Source organism: Phascolarctos cinereus, unplaced genomic scaffold, assembly GCF_003287225.1.
Source record: "Phascolarctos cinereus isolate Bilbo 61053 unplaced genomic scaffold, phaCin_HiC Scaffold_9;HRSCAF=440, whole genome shotgun sequence".
Classification (NCBI taxonomy): domain Eukaryota; kingdom Metazoa; phylum Chordata; class Mammalia; order Diprotodontia; family Phascolarctidae; genus Phascolarctos; species Phascolarctos cinereus.
Genome location: NW_027556402.1, coordinates 93,999,992 through 94,018,751, shown reverse-complemented (window position 1 = coordinate 94,018,751; position 18,760 = coordinate 93,999,992).

Sequence of the window (18,760 nt, the reverse complement as noted above, 5' to 3'; positions counted from 1 at the left end):
ATTTGAGGAATTTGAAGAAAAAATACACCCAGCTGCCTTAAAACTTATAAATGTTGATGCCAAGACATCATGCAAATGTGTAAATGTTGAGACTAAAAAATTACTTGAAATATCCTGCAGTGGATGGTTAGAGGATGCTGAACAACAAGACTATTTAATGCTCTTCTTACTGAAGGAGTTGCCGTATATTCTGCAACAGAAGACTGCCCAGCTGAATTGATCACGAGATGGTGCATGACAAGAACTTGACCGCTAATGTGTCTCCAGATTTAGATGAAAACTACAAGACGAAGAAGAATACATATACTAGACGTTCTACTTCTTCCAACTTTTCCCTAGAAGAGGTAATATTTGCTGGACTCTGTAGCAAGGTCATTTTTTGCTTCTACCATTATAATCAAGTTTAGTGGGCTAGGGAAAAGAGTGGGTTTAATTTAATGTTTAATTTGTTTGGTCATTTCCATGTTAATCAACTGCGAAAACTTTCCTTTCTAGGTGACTAAAACAGCAGAAACACGGTAACATCTGTTATTGACTGCTGAAGACCAACAAGGGGACAAAGTGTAGAAAGTAATAGTCCTCTGTTCGCTAAAATCAACAAAGCAGAATAATCATAAGTTTGCATGCTCATTAACTCAGAAACAGTATCACAAAAGGGCTTGGCTGATTGAAAAAGATTGTTAGCTAAGAGGCTGCTAGGTGGTGCAGTGAATGCAGCGCTGGGCCCAAAGTCAGGAAGGAAGGGGTGTGTGTGTGTATGTTTTGGTAGGTATGGAAAATGAAAATTTTGTCCAGTTAGTGATGTGAAAGCCTCATGGATTTTTGACAAATTAATATGAATATAATAGAAATAGAAAAAATGTTATTCAAACAATCATAACGTAGTATAAACTTAAACTCGGTGAGCCAGATCACATTATAAGAATAGAACATTTCATGCAATGCAATTAAAAAAGTATTAAGCATGTATTATGTGTTATGCACTGTTTTAGGCACCAAGGATACAAAAGATAAAAATGACGCATTCCCTAGTTTACATGCTATTGGGAGGATACAACATGAAAGGTATGGTAGTGTGGTAGATAGTACTCAATTGTTTGGTTCCAGGAAAACCTAGGTTCAAATCCCATTTCTGATAATTTATTAGCTATGTTGCCCTGGGCAAGTCGCTTAACCTCTTAAGGTCTTTGTCTTCTCATCTGTAAAATGAGGTGATTGAACTCATTGACATTTTGACATTTAAGATCCTATAAAACTCTAGACTTGTACTCTATGATGAGAGACACAGACAGACTCTATTTCTCTCTGTATACATATATATGTATATGTATGTGTGTATAATTTAAATAAAACAAATTTTTGTGTGAAATATAAATTTGTATAAAATAATTCTGTATTTGATTTTGTAAGTGTATATATAAATAACATATAGAATACACTTTGCATATATTCTGCATTTGATTATATATAAAATCAAATATAGGATATATACTGTATAAATCTTGTATGTACTCTGTACTTGAATACACACACATACACTAGCACAATTACTTATATATAACATTTATTCAAATATAGAATATATATGAAATAATTTCCAGACAAAGCCACTTGGAGGAGCTTGGAGGAGCAAGTTGGTTTCCTATAGGCAGCAGAACTCTTGATCTGCAATTTAAAGGGAGCTCATGATTCTATGTTGTAAAGGTGAGCTCAGAGTGCAGTGAAAACCTAAAAGGTGACCTATATAAAGATAGGTAAATAGAAGAGAGAATGTAAAGCAAACTAGAGAATAACCAACAGAACAATTTGACTACAAATATAGAATGGACGAAGCTTAGTGATGTATAATATGGCTACAAAGGTAGTGGATCAGATTGTGAAGGGCATTAAAAGCTGTAAACAGAAAAAAAATTAGTTTATCCTGGAAGTGGGAAGCCAGTGATTTTGTGAGCATGGCAGTGATTCCATCAGAACTGTGTTTCGGAAATGTCAGTTTGGAACTAGTGTGGAGAATAGATTCTAGAGAAGAAATAATACATACAGAGACAACAATTAGGCTGCTAATGCAATAATTAGCCAGTTGGTCAACACTCATATGTTAAACACTTACTATGTGCAGGCCATAGATTCTTCTCTGAATTCTGCATTTCTCTAAACTACTACAGTCTTTAAGAACTTAGTGTAAGTTTAGGAAAAAAATATCCAAATATAAAAGAAAAAAAAATCTCCAGATATAAATTTTGTTTTATTACTGATTTAGAAGAAACATAAATTAACAAAAAATTCTATTACACATATATTTGCCTCAATTAAGTCTATTGACATCACAAGTGAATTCTAAAATCTTCATCTTATTACATGAAAAAGAAAGTGGAGACAAGAATAGCAGAGGAAATTTTCATTGTTAAAGTAATTATTTCCCCTTCATCTTTACCAAGACCAAATGCACAATTATATAAAAAGCAAGTGACTAATAATCACATGCCACCATTTTCACTTGCTCTGTAATTTTAAATTGCTCAACTCTAGGTGCCAAAGTAGCTATGCTAAAGAGAGAGAGTTAAATGCTGTTCTCTGTTAAAATATCTTGTGCTTCCTTTGTCAGGTACCCAATCTATGAATAACATTGCAGAGAAAATCAATTGATTAAATATGACATTTAATGTACTCCATAACCTTCTAATGAGAAGAAAAGGCTATTGAGGTTAAACTTAATGGCTTGCAAGGACAGTGAAGCACATAAAATGTCACCCATTGATGTCTTCAAACAGTTTGTTGTGAGAGGGGAAAACAATATGAAAAGTCTCTTCTTTATAATACACACACACACACACACACACACACACACACACACACACACACGCACACACAAATAATCTAAAGAGCTCATTAGTGCCTTCCAGAAAATTTTCTTTAAGTAGACATGCAGGACAACTACATCTTAAATCATGACAGTGTGTCATTGGCATTCCATGTTACAAGAGTTCGAAATCAGAAATTTCAAAATACAATAAAATTGTACATTAGTATAAAACTGTTATATATTCTCAACCATCAAGATTTAAAATCACCTGTAGTAACAATATGATAACTCACATATATTTGGACAATTTAAGATTGAGAATGTATTTTTTCACAATGACCTTGTGAAATAGGTTTTAAGATCCCAATTTGACAAAAGGGATCTTGAGGGAAGGCCTCTTGCTTCTTACCAAGCTTAAGGGTTTTTTTTGTTTGTTTGTTTGTTTGTTTGGTTGGTTGGTTGTCTTTTTTTTTTTTTAGGCAGTTGGGGTTAAGTGACTTGCCCAGGATCATACAGCTAGTAAGTGTCAAATGTGTGGTCTGAGGCCAAATTTGAACTCAGATCCTCCTGACTTCAGGGCTGGTGCTCTATCCACTGTGCCACCTAGATGTCCTCATGGTTTTTCTAAGGTAACACATGCTACAATTTTTTCCTTATATTTTTTTCTTTATGTTTTATCTGTTCCCCATTGCTACTTGTCGTTGCTCTGGCCATCTACAAAAAAAATAAATAAACAAGCAAATAAATAAATAAACAAACAGCAGGGCTATCTCTAATCCTCCTCATCTATATCTTGCTACTAGATCCAGCCTTGTTCCTACTGCAAAGCTTTCACTCACTTAAATCCAATTCACTTGCATATCATGGCATTACCTCCCCTATGTTATGGTTCCCTTCAAGAAGAAATGACAGACAGCAACCTCTGTAAGTAGTAGTAGGAACTATCCCACTGGGGACCCAACTGGAACTGGACAACTGGGCAACCCAACTCCTTTCCCTTCCTTTCTCTTCCTTCTCTTTCTTTCCCTTCTCTTCCCTTCCCTTCCATTCCTTTTGTCCACATAGGGTTTGATACCCTTACCTGTGGGTGCATTGTCCAAAGGAATGTAAATTTTGATCACTGAAACACCTCAAGGTATTTTGGGGTTTACAGGTTAGATTTCTTTTTTAAGGACCATGTATTAAACCCAAATCACTCTGGCTCTCATTGATTGGCCAGCAACAGGTCCTAGGCCAAGCTGCATTTGATCATTGTTTGGGCCCTGACTAAATCAGAGTAAATGTATGTAACAATTGTTTCTGTTTGGCCAGAAACACTGAGGGTCTTCCCCTCCCTGATTGATTTTTTTTTTCATTTGGTAAAGAAGGCCATTTGATTCATTTCTTACCTAGCCTTAATCACTGGTAGGGTGCTGCTTCAGTCAAACTGTGACCTGTTAAAGACCTTAGCTTAAAATGGCCAAGGTCTCTCACTGCATCTGGAGCTATATACAGTTATTCTGATCTGCATCTTGCCATTGGACCCAGATGGCTCTGGAGGAGAAAGTGAGGCGGGTGACTTTTCACAGCCTTCCCTCATTTAAACCCAATTCAATTGCTTGTCATGGCGTCAGCTCCCTGGTGGCATGTCCTCTTTGAGAATGAAGGACAAACAACAGAAAATAAACAAATTAATGAATTTATGTATGTGTTTGTGTATGTATATGTGTGTAATCTGGCATAATCACTGGTAGCACACTGCCATGCACATTAAAAAAATAACAAGACAAATACTGCATTGTTATAAGGAACTTTTAATGAGGAAATTCCTTCTTCAAATACAATCATCAGCTGTTCTGCAACTTAATGTCTTGGAGAGTTGACAGGAATGATGAAAGTTGTCATTTGTTGAGAGCATATGATACAGTTAATAAGTTTCAAAGACTTGAACCCAGGTTTCCCTGACTGTGAGGCCAACTTTCAATTTACTGTCATGTGATTTTGATATAGAAGGTGCTTAATAGATGTGAGGTTTTGAAAGAATTGAGACTTTTTTTAATAAATCATTTAGATGTATAAGTAACCCAGAGAAGAATGGCCCAAATTAAAATACTGATTTATGCAAATTCAATAACTGTTCATTGATTATATATGTCATATGACTTTTGTAGAGGGGGGAGAGTAGGAAAAAATTAAAACAATTTTGCCTATAGACATTTTTCACTGGTTTTCAAGGAACTGGAGAACAAGTTTGAAGTAAGTCTTATGTTAATTCATTCATCAATAGATGTTGAATGTACATATTTAATAAATTAGAGTGATTACTGGATGATAAAGAAACTAACTAAAAGTGGGACAAAACATTTATGGTCACCTGATTTTTAAGAATTTGGTTAAATTTCTCTGAGGTAAAAAGGAAAGCAAACTACATTTGGGAAATATGATAGGTTTTGAATAAACTTTGTTCTTAAAATAACATAGATTATGATCAGTGAATTTAGAACCATTTCACAAGCGTAAGATTGGAAGATGGAATAGGGAATAAAGGCAACTGTTGGAATAACTCATGTTAAACCAGCATTCTCACCTGAATTGTCAGATATTTTTTTTATAAGCCAATTCTCTCTTTTACTTTGTGCATGGAGATATTGCCTCAGGACAAAGGGGATTTAACTCTAGCATTATCCAGATTGACTTTCATATAAATTCATTTCACAAGCAGATGGATCAGCCCTTTCCTTTTGTGAAGACATAAGCCTTATTAACCTTATTTGATATCCATCACAAATGAGAGATTCAGCTACTAAGACAAGGACAGGGCTGCAGCCTACTTTCCTAGAGGGCTAAAGCATTCACATGGATGAAATAACTGAACTTCTGAAGGACTAAGAAAAAGTCAAATGCTTGAAAACTTGGTCATTGCCCTTGTGATAGTATAGGAGCCCAGAGAGCCAGTTTGAATCTGTCTCTGTATCTCTGTCCCTCTTTCTGTCTTTCTCTGTCTCGGTCTCTCTCTGTCTTTGTCTGTCTCTATCTTTCTGTCTCTCTCTTTCTCTATCTTGACATCTCTGTCTCTATCTCTGCCTCTCTGTCTCTGTCTCTCTCTCCCTCTCTCTCTGTCTGTCTTCTGCCTCTCTGTCTCTGTCTCTCTCTCCCTCTCTCTCTGTCTCTCTCTGTCTCTGTCTCTCTCTCTCTCTCTCTCTCTCTCTCTCTCTCTCTCTCTCTCTGTCTCTCTCTCTCTCTTTCTCTCTCTCACTTCCCCTTCCTCACTTCTTCCCTCTCCTCTTCCCTTTCCTCTCCCTCTTCATCATACTTCTGCCTTTCCCAATCCTTCTCTCTTTCCTTCTCTCTTCCTTTATCTTTCCCTTTTCTCATACTCACTGGTGCACAGTCATGCTAATCACATTTACTCATGTGTGTCACTGTGATCTCAGGACAAAGAGAGGAGGTAGAGCTTTGTATCTCCCTAAAGGCCATTAATGGCTAGTCCAAGTCCAAAGCTTTCATTTTACTAACTCTGGCCTGAGGCAATAATAAATCATTTTCAAAGAATGAACTGAATAAAAGATAAGTACAAATATCATCAGGATCAATAGCCTGCGGTTTTTATCATTGTACTATAATTACTAACATAATTTAACTCTAATGCTATCTAAAATTGAGTTTAATTACCCAAAGGGAACAGAACAATGGGCTGCAGCTTATACACTAAAAATGGCACAAACTATTTTTACCAAAAAAAGGGGTTTCAGCAGAAATGATTTGCTAATGAGTCAAAACAATTAGTTTGCCACTTGAACTCTACACTGACATTTTTAAGTCACTGAAGCTTAAGAGGGTAAATATAGGAAAATATAACACATTTTGATGATTTTCTTTTCCCCTCACTTGAACTTTTAACACATGTATTTCCTCACACCCCTTACTGCTTCATGCTAACCAGTTAAACTGAAAATCTTAAAGTCGTATTCTTAACATTTAATGAGCTATTGGAGATGAAACTTCATTCTTCTATAAGCACATATATGTATGATATATACATATATAAATATTATATATATATACATGTATGTGGGTATATATATATGTGATATATATGTATGTGTATATAAACATACACACATAAACATGTAAAACTAATACTGTCATCACTCTTTGGAGAAAAAAACAATCTAGTGCCTGTAGGACTACACTGAAACTATAGACAAAACTGCTGTCCGTAGTTTCCTGGACTTAATATTAAGTCATATATATTTAGGAAAATATCCTTTGCATAGGCATTATATAGCTTTAATATACATACACGTATATATATACATACATACATGCATACATACATACATACATACATACATACACGGAATGAAACACTTTTCAAACAGAACTAGAGAAAGAAATCCAAACTATGTAGGATCAGGATAAAGTGTGTATCATTCCTATGATCTTGTCCACTAGTGGCATTATCCTGAAAATGCTTCAAGCAACCTTACAGAAATAAATTTACATCATAGCACTTTCATTCAATTCAAAAAATAGTTTGTATACTGTGCAATAGTCCACAGAACATTAGACCTAACAGAATATTAGGATAGCAACTTGTTTCCATGGCTGCTTATATCTGTACTCCATCAAACGAAAAAGAAGAATAAACCAAAACCAGACATTAATATAGCACTTAAAAGCTTCCAAAGTACTTCACATATACTATACTCATGTATGTATACATATGTATACATGTATGCATATGTATGCATACATAGTAAACTTATCCTCTTAAAACCATGTAAGATAGATAAATATGTTATCAGAAATTATTGTCCCCTTTTTACAAATGAGGCAACTGACCCTGAATCTTGAACTGATTTGCCAGTGTTCACGTTATTAGCTTGTGCTGGAGTTACAGCTTCAATGCTGGTCCTATTGATTACAAGTTCAATTCTCTACTCCAAGACAGTGTCACTTGGGCATATTTGAGGGGGGAGAATAAAGGTTTCATTGAGTAATGTGGAAATGTTCATAACATCAGTTGCTCTCCATAATTTCTCCTATGTTACTTCCCTACCTAGCATCCTGCTAAGAAATGTTTTCTAGACTATTCATCCCAGTAGGTCTGAGATATTCAGGCACTGTTCTGTGTCCAACCTGTCACCCATCATAAATGAAAATTGTCACTACCCATGAAAAGTCACTAACAGCCAGAGATTGATAGTGGATAAATACTCAAGATAGTAGAGCAGCATTGAATGAAATGAGGTGAATAGTTGTCCATTCATCTGTTGATGAATTAATGAAAAACAAGGTACTGAAAGTAGTTCTCTATACTCCCTTCAAAGCAATCTATACAATTTTCTGCACAATCTAATTATTTTAAAATGGTTTAGAACTGTGGTAAATAGGTATATCTACAAACCTCAAAGATGCAGGTCACAATAACAATGTAATTCTTTTTTTCAAATAATTGTAAATTTATTTTAATGGCCTTTAAAATAAATTTTAAATTTAAAATTCACTCCTTCCTATCCTTTCTCCCATGAGAGAAGGTAAGGCATATAATTTCAATTATATATAAGAAATAATGCAAAACATATTTACATATCAGCCATGCTGCAACATATATATGGACTATACATATAATAAATATGTTCTCTATATATGGAGAATATGTATTATATAATATATTACAATATATAAGAAGTATATATAATGTAATATAATGTAATGTGATGTGATGTAATATAATATAACATAATATAACATAATATAATATAATATAATATAATATAATATAATATAATATAATATAATATAATATAATATAATATAATATAATATAATATAATATAATATATATATAATATATAATATAATATAATATATATAATATAAATAATATATATGATATGATATGATATGATATGATATATGATATAATATAATATAATATAATATAATATAATATAATATAATATAATATAATATAATAATATAATATAATATAATATAATATAATATAATATAATATAATATAATATATAAATACAATATGATATGATATGATATAATATGATATAATATGATATAATATGATATGATATGATATAATATGATATAACATGATATAATATGATATAACATGATATGACATGATGTGACATGATGTGACATGATGTGACATGATGTAACATGATGTAACATGATATAACATGATGTAACATGATATAACATAATATAACATGATATAATATAATATAACATGATATAATATAATATAATATGATATAATATGATATAATATAATATAATATAATATAATATAATATAATATAATATAATATAATATAATATAATATAATATAATATAATATAATATAATATAATATAATATAATATAATATAATATAATATAATATAATATAATATAATATAATATAATATGATATAATATAATATGATATAACATAATATAACATGATATGATATTTTATCATATCATATAAAATAATGTACTATAACATAATGGAATGGAACAGAACATAATATAACATAACATAATATAACATGATATAACATAATGTAATATAATATAATGTGCAAGAAAATATATATATATAAGAAGATATACATGGAATATAATATCAATTACATATGTGTAATAATGCAAAATATATTTCCATATTAGCCATGTTGCAAAAAAGGAAGATTTTATATACATGTGTGTGTGTACGTATGTATGTATGTATGTATACATATATTTTATATATGCAAGCTTACAGAAGTAAATTTCCATCATAATACTTTTACTCAATTCAAAAAATATTTTGTGCACGGACAGTAGTCCACTGAACAGATGTGTGTGTGTGTGTGTGTGTGTGTGTGTGTGTGTGTGCATATACATATATATGCGTGTGTGTGTATGTATGTGTATATGTATACACACACATACACTCACATATACTTCAATTTGTACTTAGGTTTTATCAGTTGTATCTCTACAGATGGATAGTATTTTTCATCATGAGACATTTGGAATTGTTTTGGATCATGGGATTGATTGGAGTAGCTAAGTCTTTTGCAGTCGATCATCATGACAATGTTGATCTTATTGTATACAATGATGTCCTGATCTACTCACATCACTCTGCACCAATTCATATAGGTCTTTCCAGATTTTTATGAAATCATCCTATTCAACATTTTTAGAGCATAATAGTATTCCATCAATATCTTATACAATAATTTGTCAGTCATTTCCAAATTGATGGGAATTCTCCAAATTTCCAATTCTTGGCACTACAAAAAAAGAATTGCTATAAATATTTTGATACATATAGATCCTTTTTATTTTCCTTTGGTCCCTTTGGAATATAGATCTGATAGTAGAACTGCTGGTTAAAAAGGTATGCACAGACTTTTGGGCATAGTTTCAAATTGTTCTCAAGAATGGTTGGACCATGTACTCAAGTGCAGCCTTTGACTGAATCCAAACTTCACAGAACAAATACCCTCAATAAAATGATTTGTTCTATAAAACTTTGACTGATAAAAAGGCTACACCCAAGTACCTAGAAGGCTACATGTGGTCGCCAGTCTGCAGGTTCCCCACCTCTGGACTGTCACCTCTGGGAACCAAGATGGTGGAATAAGTAGTAAATCATTACAGCTCTCCCATATTAATCTTGAAAGAACCATAAAATGGCCCCAGAACAAATTATGGAACAGCAAAGCTAGTGGAAAGATGGGTTGGAGCAGTCTTTTAGCCTGGCAGACTTGGATGATCAGCAAGAAAGGTCCATATCACTCGGGTAAAAGGAGAGCGCAGTCCAGTATAGGAAGCTTTCCAGCAAGCCAAGAGCAATCTTCATCTCAGCAAACCAGCTGGAGTTCCTGAACCCAATATAGTGCAGCAAGCAAATGCCAACACCAAGAACCCCCACCTGCTTTAGCATAGCCAAAGGAAACAGCAGACTTCAACTCCAAGAACCAGCACATGTTTCAGTGTAGCCCCAAGTGGGAAAGCATCCTGCAGGGGCTGAACCTCTATGTACTTCAATGTAGCCCAGAACAGATAGGAATCTTCCAGCTGCTGGACTTACCCATGATTCAGCACAGCACAGGTTAGGCAGGAGTCCTCCAGGGGCCACACCTCTAGGTTCTGCAGCGTATCCCTGGGGAGGCCACAGAAGAAAACCTACCTATCCTTAGCACATTCCAGACACAACTACTAGGACCTCAGCAGGTAAGCTGCAATACTCCTACAACCTCCTGCCACCAGCAACTGAGGCCCAAGCACACAAACCCAGTGACCAAGCCACTAGCCCACAGCACAAAAAGTTTGGGACAGAAAGAAAGCTCTGCTCCAGTAGGAGAGCTCAACTTTAAAAGCCCCAAAATAGGCAAAAAAAAAAAGATGAGTAAGAAGCAAAAATGAACCTTGATGATACAAAGTTCCTATGGTGACAGTGAAGATAAAAACACCAACTCAGGAGAGGACAAAATTGTTAGTATACCTACATCCCAAACTTCAAAGGGGAATATGACTTGGTTTCAAGCCCAAAAAGACTTCTTGGAGGAACGGGTCTTGCTAAAAGGTACCAAAGACAATGAAGTAATATCAATACCAAACATGTATGCACCAAATGGTATAGCATCCAGATAGTTAGAAATGTTAAGTGAGTTAAAGGAAGTAATAGGCAGCAAAACTATACTAGTGGGGAACCTCAACCTCCCTCTTTCAGATATAGATTAATCTAACCACACAATACACAAGAAAGAAGTTAATAAGGTAAATAGAATTTTAGAAAATTTAGATATGGTCTATCTTTGGAGAAAACTTAATATGGAGAGAAAGGTATATACCTTTTTCTCAGTGGTACATGGCACCTACAGGAAAAAAATGACCATATATTAAGGGACAAAAACCTCACATTCCAATATAGGAAGGCAGAAATATTAAATGCATCCTTTCAGATCATGATGCAATAAAAATTCCATGTAATAAAGGGCCATAGAAAGATAGACTAAAAATTAATTGGAAACTAAATAATCTAATCCTAAAGAATGAGTGGGCCAAACAAAAAATCATAGCAACAATCAATAATTTCATCTAAGAGAATGACAAAAATGAGACAACATACCAAAACTTATGGGATGCAGTGAAAGGGGAAATTTTAGGGGGATTTTAGGGAAATTTTTATATCACATTATGCTTATATGAATAAAATAAAGAGATCAATAAAATAGGTATGAAGCTAAAATAAGTTAGGAAAAAAACAAATTAAAAATCCCAATTAAATACAAATTAAAATTCTGAAAAGTAAAGGTGAGATAAAACTGAATAAAACTGAAGGTAAGAAAACTATTGAACTAATAAATAAAATTAAGAAAATTTTTTTTGGTAAAAAATAAAATGTTTAATTTGATTTAAAAAAAAGAAAGAAGAAAACCACTTGCCAGTATCAAAAATGAAAAGGCTGAATTCACCACCATTAAGAGGAAATTAAAACAATAAATAGGAGCTATTTTGCCTGACTACATGCCCATAAATCTAACAACATAAGTGAAATGAATGTATATTCACAAAGGTAAAAATTGCCCAGATTAACAAAAAAGGAAATAAAATTATTAAATAACCCCATTTCAGAAAAAGAAATTGAACAAGACTTCAATGAACTCCCTAGGAAAATGTTACCAAGGTCAGATGGATTTAACAGTGAATTCTATCAAACATTCAAAGAATAATTAATTCCAATATTCTATAAACTATTGGTAAAAATAGATGAAGAAGGTTATGCTGTTACCAAAATCCAAAAGAGCCAAAACAGAGAAACAAAATTATAGACCAATTTCCCTAATGGATATTGATGCAAAAATTTTAAATAAAATATTAGCCAAGAAATTATAGCAATTTATCATGAGAATAATATACTATTACTAGGTGGGAATGCAGGGCTGGTTCAATAATATGAAAACTACCAGCATAATTGACCATGTCAATAAGGAAATTAAGAAATTCATATGATTATCTCAATAGATACATAAAAAAAAATATTTTGACAAAATACAGCACCCATTACTATTAAAAACACTAGAGAGCATAGGGATAAATGGAGATTTCCTCAAAATGATAAGTAGCACCTATCTAAAACCATCAGAAAGCATTATGTGTAGTGTGGATAAGCTAGAAGCATTCCTAAAGATAAAAGGTGAAACATGATGTCCGTTATCAACACTGTTATTCAGTATTGTACTAGAAATATTAGCTTTAGCAATGAGAGAACAAAAAGAAAATGAAACAATTAGAATAGTCAATGAGGAAAAAAAGATATCACTCTTTGCCAATGATATGATGGTATGTTTAGAGAATTCTAGAGCATCAACTGAAAACACTTTAAATGATTAACAACTTTAGCAAAGTTGCAGGATTTAAAATAAACTAACATAAATCATCAGCATTTCTATATATTAATAACAAAACCTAGCAGCAAGAGACAGAAAGAGAAATCCCATTTAAATCACTGTAAGCAATATAAAATATTTAGGAGTATACCTACAAGAGAAAATCAGGAACTATATGAAAACAATTACAAAATACTTTTCATACAAATAAAGTCAAATACAAATAATCAGAAAAATAACAGTTGCTCATAGGTAGACTGAGTTAATATAACAAAAATTACAGTTCTACCTAAATTCATTTACTTATTCAGTGCCATGCCAACCAAAATACCAACAAATTATGGAACAAGAGAAAAAGATAATAAAATTCATCTGGAAGAACAAAGGGTAAAAAATATCAAGGAAATTAAGGAAAAGAAAAGCAAGGGAAAGTGGTCTAGCTGTACCAGATCTAAAGCTGTGTCATAAAGCAACAATCATCAAAACTATTTGGTACTGGCTAAGAAATAGAGTGGTGGATCAGTGGAATAGGTTAGGTACGAAAGACACAGTAGCTAACAACTAAAATATTATACTCTTTGATAGTCCTAAAGGCTCCATTTTCTGGGATAAGAGCTCATTATTTGCCAAAAAACAAAACAAAACCCTGCAGTATGTAGAAACTAGGTATAAACTAACATCTTACAAAATGTATACATAATTTAGATATAAAAGTTGATACCATAAGGAAATTATGAGAGCAAGGAAGAGTTTACCTATCAGATCTATGGAGAAAGGAAGAATTTAAGATCAAACAAGATGTAGAAAACATTATGAAATGCAAAATGGAAAATTTTGATTACATTAAATTAAAAGGCATTTGTGCAAACAAAGCTAATGCAATCAAGACTAGAAGGAAATCAAAGAGTTGAAAAATGATTTTTACAACCAGAGCTTCTGATAAAGGCCTCATTTCTAAAATATATCGAGAACTGAGTGAAATTTAAAAGAATACAGGTCATTCCCCAATTGATAAATGGTCAAAGGATATGAACAGGCAGTTTTCAGATGAAGAAATTAAAACCATCTATAATCATATAAAAAATGCTCCAAATCAGTATTGATTAAAAAAATGCAAATTAAAACAACTCTGAGCTACCATTCCACACCTATCAGATTGGCTAATATGACAAAAAATCAAAATGACAAATGTTGGAGAAGGGGAAAATTGGAACATTTAATGCATTGTTGGTGGAGTTTTGAACTGATCCAACCATTCTGGAGAGCAATTTGGAACTATTCCCAAAGGGCTATACAACTGCATAGCCTTTAATCCAGCAGTATCACTACCAGATCTGTATTCCAAAGAGATCATAAAAAAAGGGGGGAAGGACCCACATGTACAAAACTATTTATAGCAGCTCTTTGTGGTGGCAAGGAATTGGAAATTGAAGGGATGCCCATCAACTGGGGAATGGCTAAACAAACTGTAGTATAGGCATGTAATGGGATGCTACAGTGCTATAAAAATGATGAGCATGTGGATTTCAAAAAAGACTGGAAAGACTTTCATGAACTGATGCTGAGTGAAGTGAACAGAACAAAGAGAACATTGTACACAGTAACAGCAACATTGTCTGATGACCAACTTTGAAAGAGAACACTTTTCAGCAATACAATGATCTAAGACAATTCCAAAATTCTCCTTATGTTATGCATATTCACAGAAAGATCTATGGAATCTGAATACAGATTGCAGCATAAAATTTTCTTGTGTTGTTCTTTTTTTCTTTCTTTCGTATAGTGTTTCCTTTTTGTTTTGATTCTTCTTTCAAAACATGACTAATATGGAAATATGTTTAATATAATTGTACATGTATAATCCATATCAGATTGCTTGCTGTCTTGGTGAAAGAGAAAAGAAGGGAGAAAAAATCTGGAACTCAAAATCTTATAAAAATGAATGTTGGGGAAAATATATACATATATAAATAAGAGAGAGAGAGAATGTGAAAGTGTGTATGTATGTGAATACATATAATATATCATCTACAAAATATATATATAATATATAGTCTATAAAGTACGTGTATATGTGTTACAAATGTGTATATATATATATATATATATATATATATATGTGTGTATATATATATATGCGTGTATGCATGTGTGCATGTACTTATTGTGTCTGCAAAGGAAATACAAATTAATTATTTTGGGGGTAAGTTGAAGAGCAATAATTAAGGGGCACAAAAGGGACCTTGTATAGTATGTAAAATAAGAGAAGTTCTGTAGGAAGCCAATTTTGTAAAAAAGGTATAATGTGATTATAAGGAAGTGAACAATTCCCCTTCTGTGTCTCTGTATATAAACACACACACATACACACATATACACAAACACAGTGACAAGGGTTCTAAGTCTATTATAGAGTATTACCTATATTAGAATATCTCAATATAAGTTAAATAAAAGCTATTGGCCAGAAAATGTTTTTTTCAACATAGCAAGACATATTGTAAGTCTTACTATAATGTTTAGTTGGTTGCAAATGAATACATCAAATCATAGATTAATTTATTCCCAATAATTTAAGTTGGCATGTATGAAATATTTTATTTGCATTCTTTCATCCTAATGAAGTTGTGATTTTATATTACTGATATTACCTCACTTCATGCTAGGTGGGGCAGTGGATAGGATGCCATGCTGGAAGGCAGAAACACTCATCTTCTTGAGTTTAAATCCGTCCTCAGACATTTACTAGCTGTGTGACCCTGTGCAAGTCACTTAACCCTGTTTGCTTCAGTTTGTCATATGTAAAATGAGCTAAAGAAATAAATGGAAAATCACTCCAGTATCTTTGCCAAGAAAAATGCAAATGGGCTCACAAAGAGTCAGACAAGACTGAAAAATGACTGAACTCATTTCACAGATGAAGAAACCGAAGCTCAAAGTGATCATATGGTTAACAAATACTAAAAGCAAGAATTCCATCAAAGTCTTCCTAAGTCCAAATCAAAGTGACATACATGAAAAATGGCAGAGTAAGTGCTTTAGCACAGTTTATTCTACTCAAGGCCAGTGATAACTAGAATCCTGTTCTTACCTTGTGATAAATCTCAGCCTTATCGGTGCATGCAATCATATTCTATAAAATACACTCCAAATAGCAATTCCTAACTCCAGGTTTCATTGCATCTTGAGGGAATTACAACTTTCTTGAGGTCTGTTATGAAATTCTAAAACAAAATTCACTTTTATATTTAAAATAACGATATCTCAAAGAGACAAGTAAGAGTTGTATAGTGGATAGAAAGCTGATGTTGGACCCAGGAAGATCTTACCTCAAGTACCAATTGTGACAGATATTAGCCATGTGACTCTTGGTAAGTCATTTGGACTCTCAATCTAGGTTGCACCAGTAGAAGGAGTTTTTTTTCTCTCTATTCTTGTTCTTTTAGTGAAATTTCCTATTTCATTTTCACTTTCCAAAGAGAATTTCTCATTTTAATGGAATCACAATTCCATTCGCCATGTCCATCCTGTCCTTGAATTTCAAGGAACACTCTTAGCATGAGGGGAGGGTAATATCACAGTCAGAAATATGATATCACACCTCTTAGAAAGTGATAAATGACAGTTTGTAATTGTTATATAGGCATATAGAGACTGACATTTGTATCCTGCTAAAACAGAAAACAGGTACACATCAGGAATCTAGTTTTAGCAGAGAAAATGGGTACTATTATGGAATTTCTCTGGATAGGACTATGATTATAACTCATTCAAAAACAAGAGATTGACTTATATGGAACATTTACTTTAAAAATGCAGGAGGAGAGAGTAGGAATCAAATGTCACCTTATCTTTGAGGAAATACATATATGGGGAAAAGTTGAGCAATAAAGGTAAAGCCTTGTCAAAATGAAATATTACTAATGAGGACCACAGAGAATCTGGGAATTTATATGGATTTTCTTTCCTGTTTCAATATAACTCATTATGGGATAGGGAACTCTCTGATGAGGAAAACTTTTCTAGTAATATAGGTGGGCTGCTAGGTGGCACATTGGATAGAGAGTGTCAGGCCTGGAGTCAGAAAGACCTGAGTTCAAATCCAGCCTCAGACACTTACAAGCTGTGTGACCCTGAGCATGTCATGTAATCCTGTTTGCCCCAGTTTCCTCATCTGTAAAATGAGTTGGAGATGGATGTGGCAAACCACTCCAGTATCTTTGTCAAGAAAACCCCAAAATGGGGTCACAGAGAGCTGGACGCAACTGAAAAATGATAATTTCTTTGAAATGAAAGATAATAGATTTAGAGGTATACGGGACTGAAGAGGCTATTTATTTCAATCTCTCTCCCCCTCACTTTCCTCATATGAGGAAACAGAAGCCCAGGGAAGTTAAGTGGCCTGCCTGAAGTCACACAAAAGGTAAGTAGCAGAGGTCCTTAAAGTGAGGTTAAGTGACTTGCCTAGGGTAATACAACCAGTCTACGTAACTATCACATGTGATCTATAATGGCTCATGAGGAAGGAAGGTTGAGAAGATTAGAGTTCTTTGACGTAAAAAGGAATTAAAAGGCTATGAAGAGTTTTTGAGATGTGGAAAAAATAATGCATGCGCAGAACAATATTTGTCATTGAGGTAGTTTAATATCACTGGCAAGATATAAATGTCAAGTAACAGAGCTAAAAATTTGAAAGAAGAAGCTCACTGTAAATGGATGTTGGCTTGTTCTCCCTTTCTTCCACCCCTCAGTTATAAATGACTTGTTTCTGGCCTGCGTTACACATTTATTTCAGCATCAGAATGCATCTTGTTCCAACATTTGTATGTGAGGTGGTATGAATAAAATATTAAATAAAAGACTTGTAAAAATTGTCCCGAGGGAATGATGGGATTAAATGATAAAAGGATAAAGAAATAATGTAGCCAGTTCTCTCCCTTCCTATTCTCCAAGGGATAGGAGAATCAGCTTCCATAAATTATGCTGGAAGAAGAGAGTAAGATTTATTCAGCAACATTGTGAGTATAAGGGAAAAGGTTCATTCTTTCATACCATGAAATTTTAGAATGCATGTATTCCCCAGGGTAAAGAGGAGAATTAAGTTAATTCATTCATTTTTTTTGTGTGTTCTAAAAGAAAGTTGAATTGTGGGATTTTGCAATTATGTTTAAACACACATTGGGGAATATTTTATAGGTGAGGCAGATCTGAACTTGTGAATTCATTCAGACTGGGAACTCCTATTATGGAAACTTTCTATGTAATTAAGGCATGTTATCTGTGATGTGTTTGTGTTCATCAAAAGTGTAGTAGTAATATTAAGAAAAATAATGAGTCTTCATTTGAATCAGAAATTAAAACCATCAAATTGTAAACCTGGGAGGGACTAGCACACTCATTTCCTAGAGCATAATAGATGTAAACCTGAATGAACTCTTTAAGGCCATTAATCTTGGCTATCTGTGTTTCAGGACAATCTCCTGATAGTTCAAGTTCAATATTGTAACAACATGAGACACTAGCAGAAGGATATTCAACAAAGATAAGCACTGAGTACACCTTGGGTTTATTCAGCAAAACAAA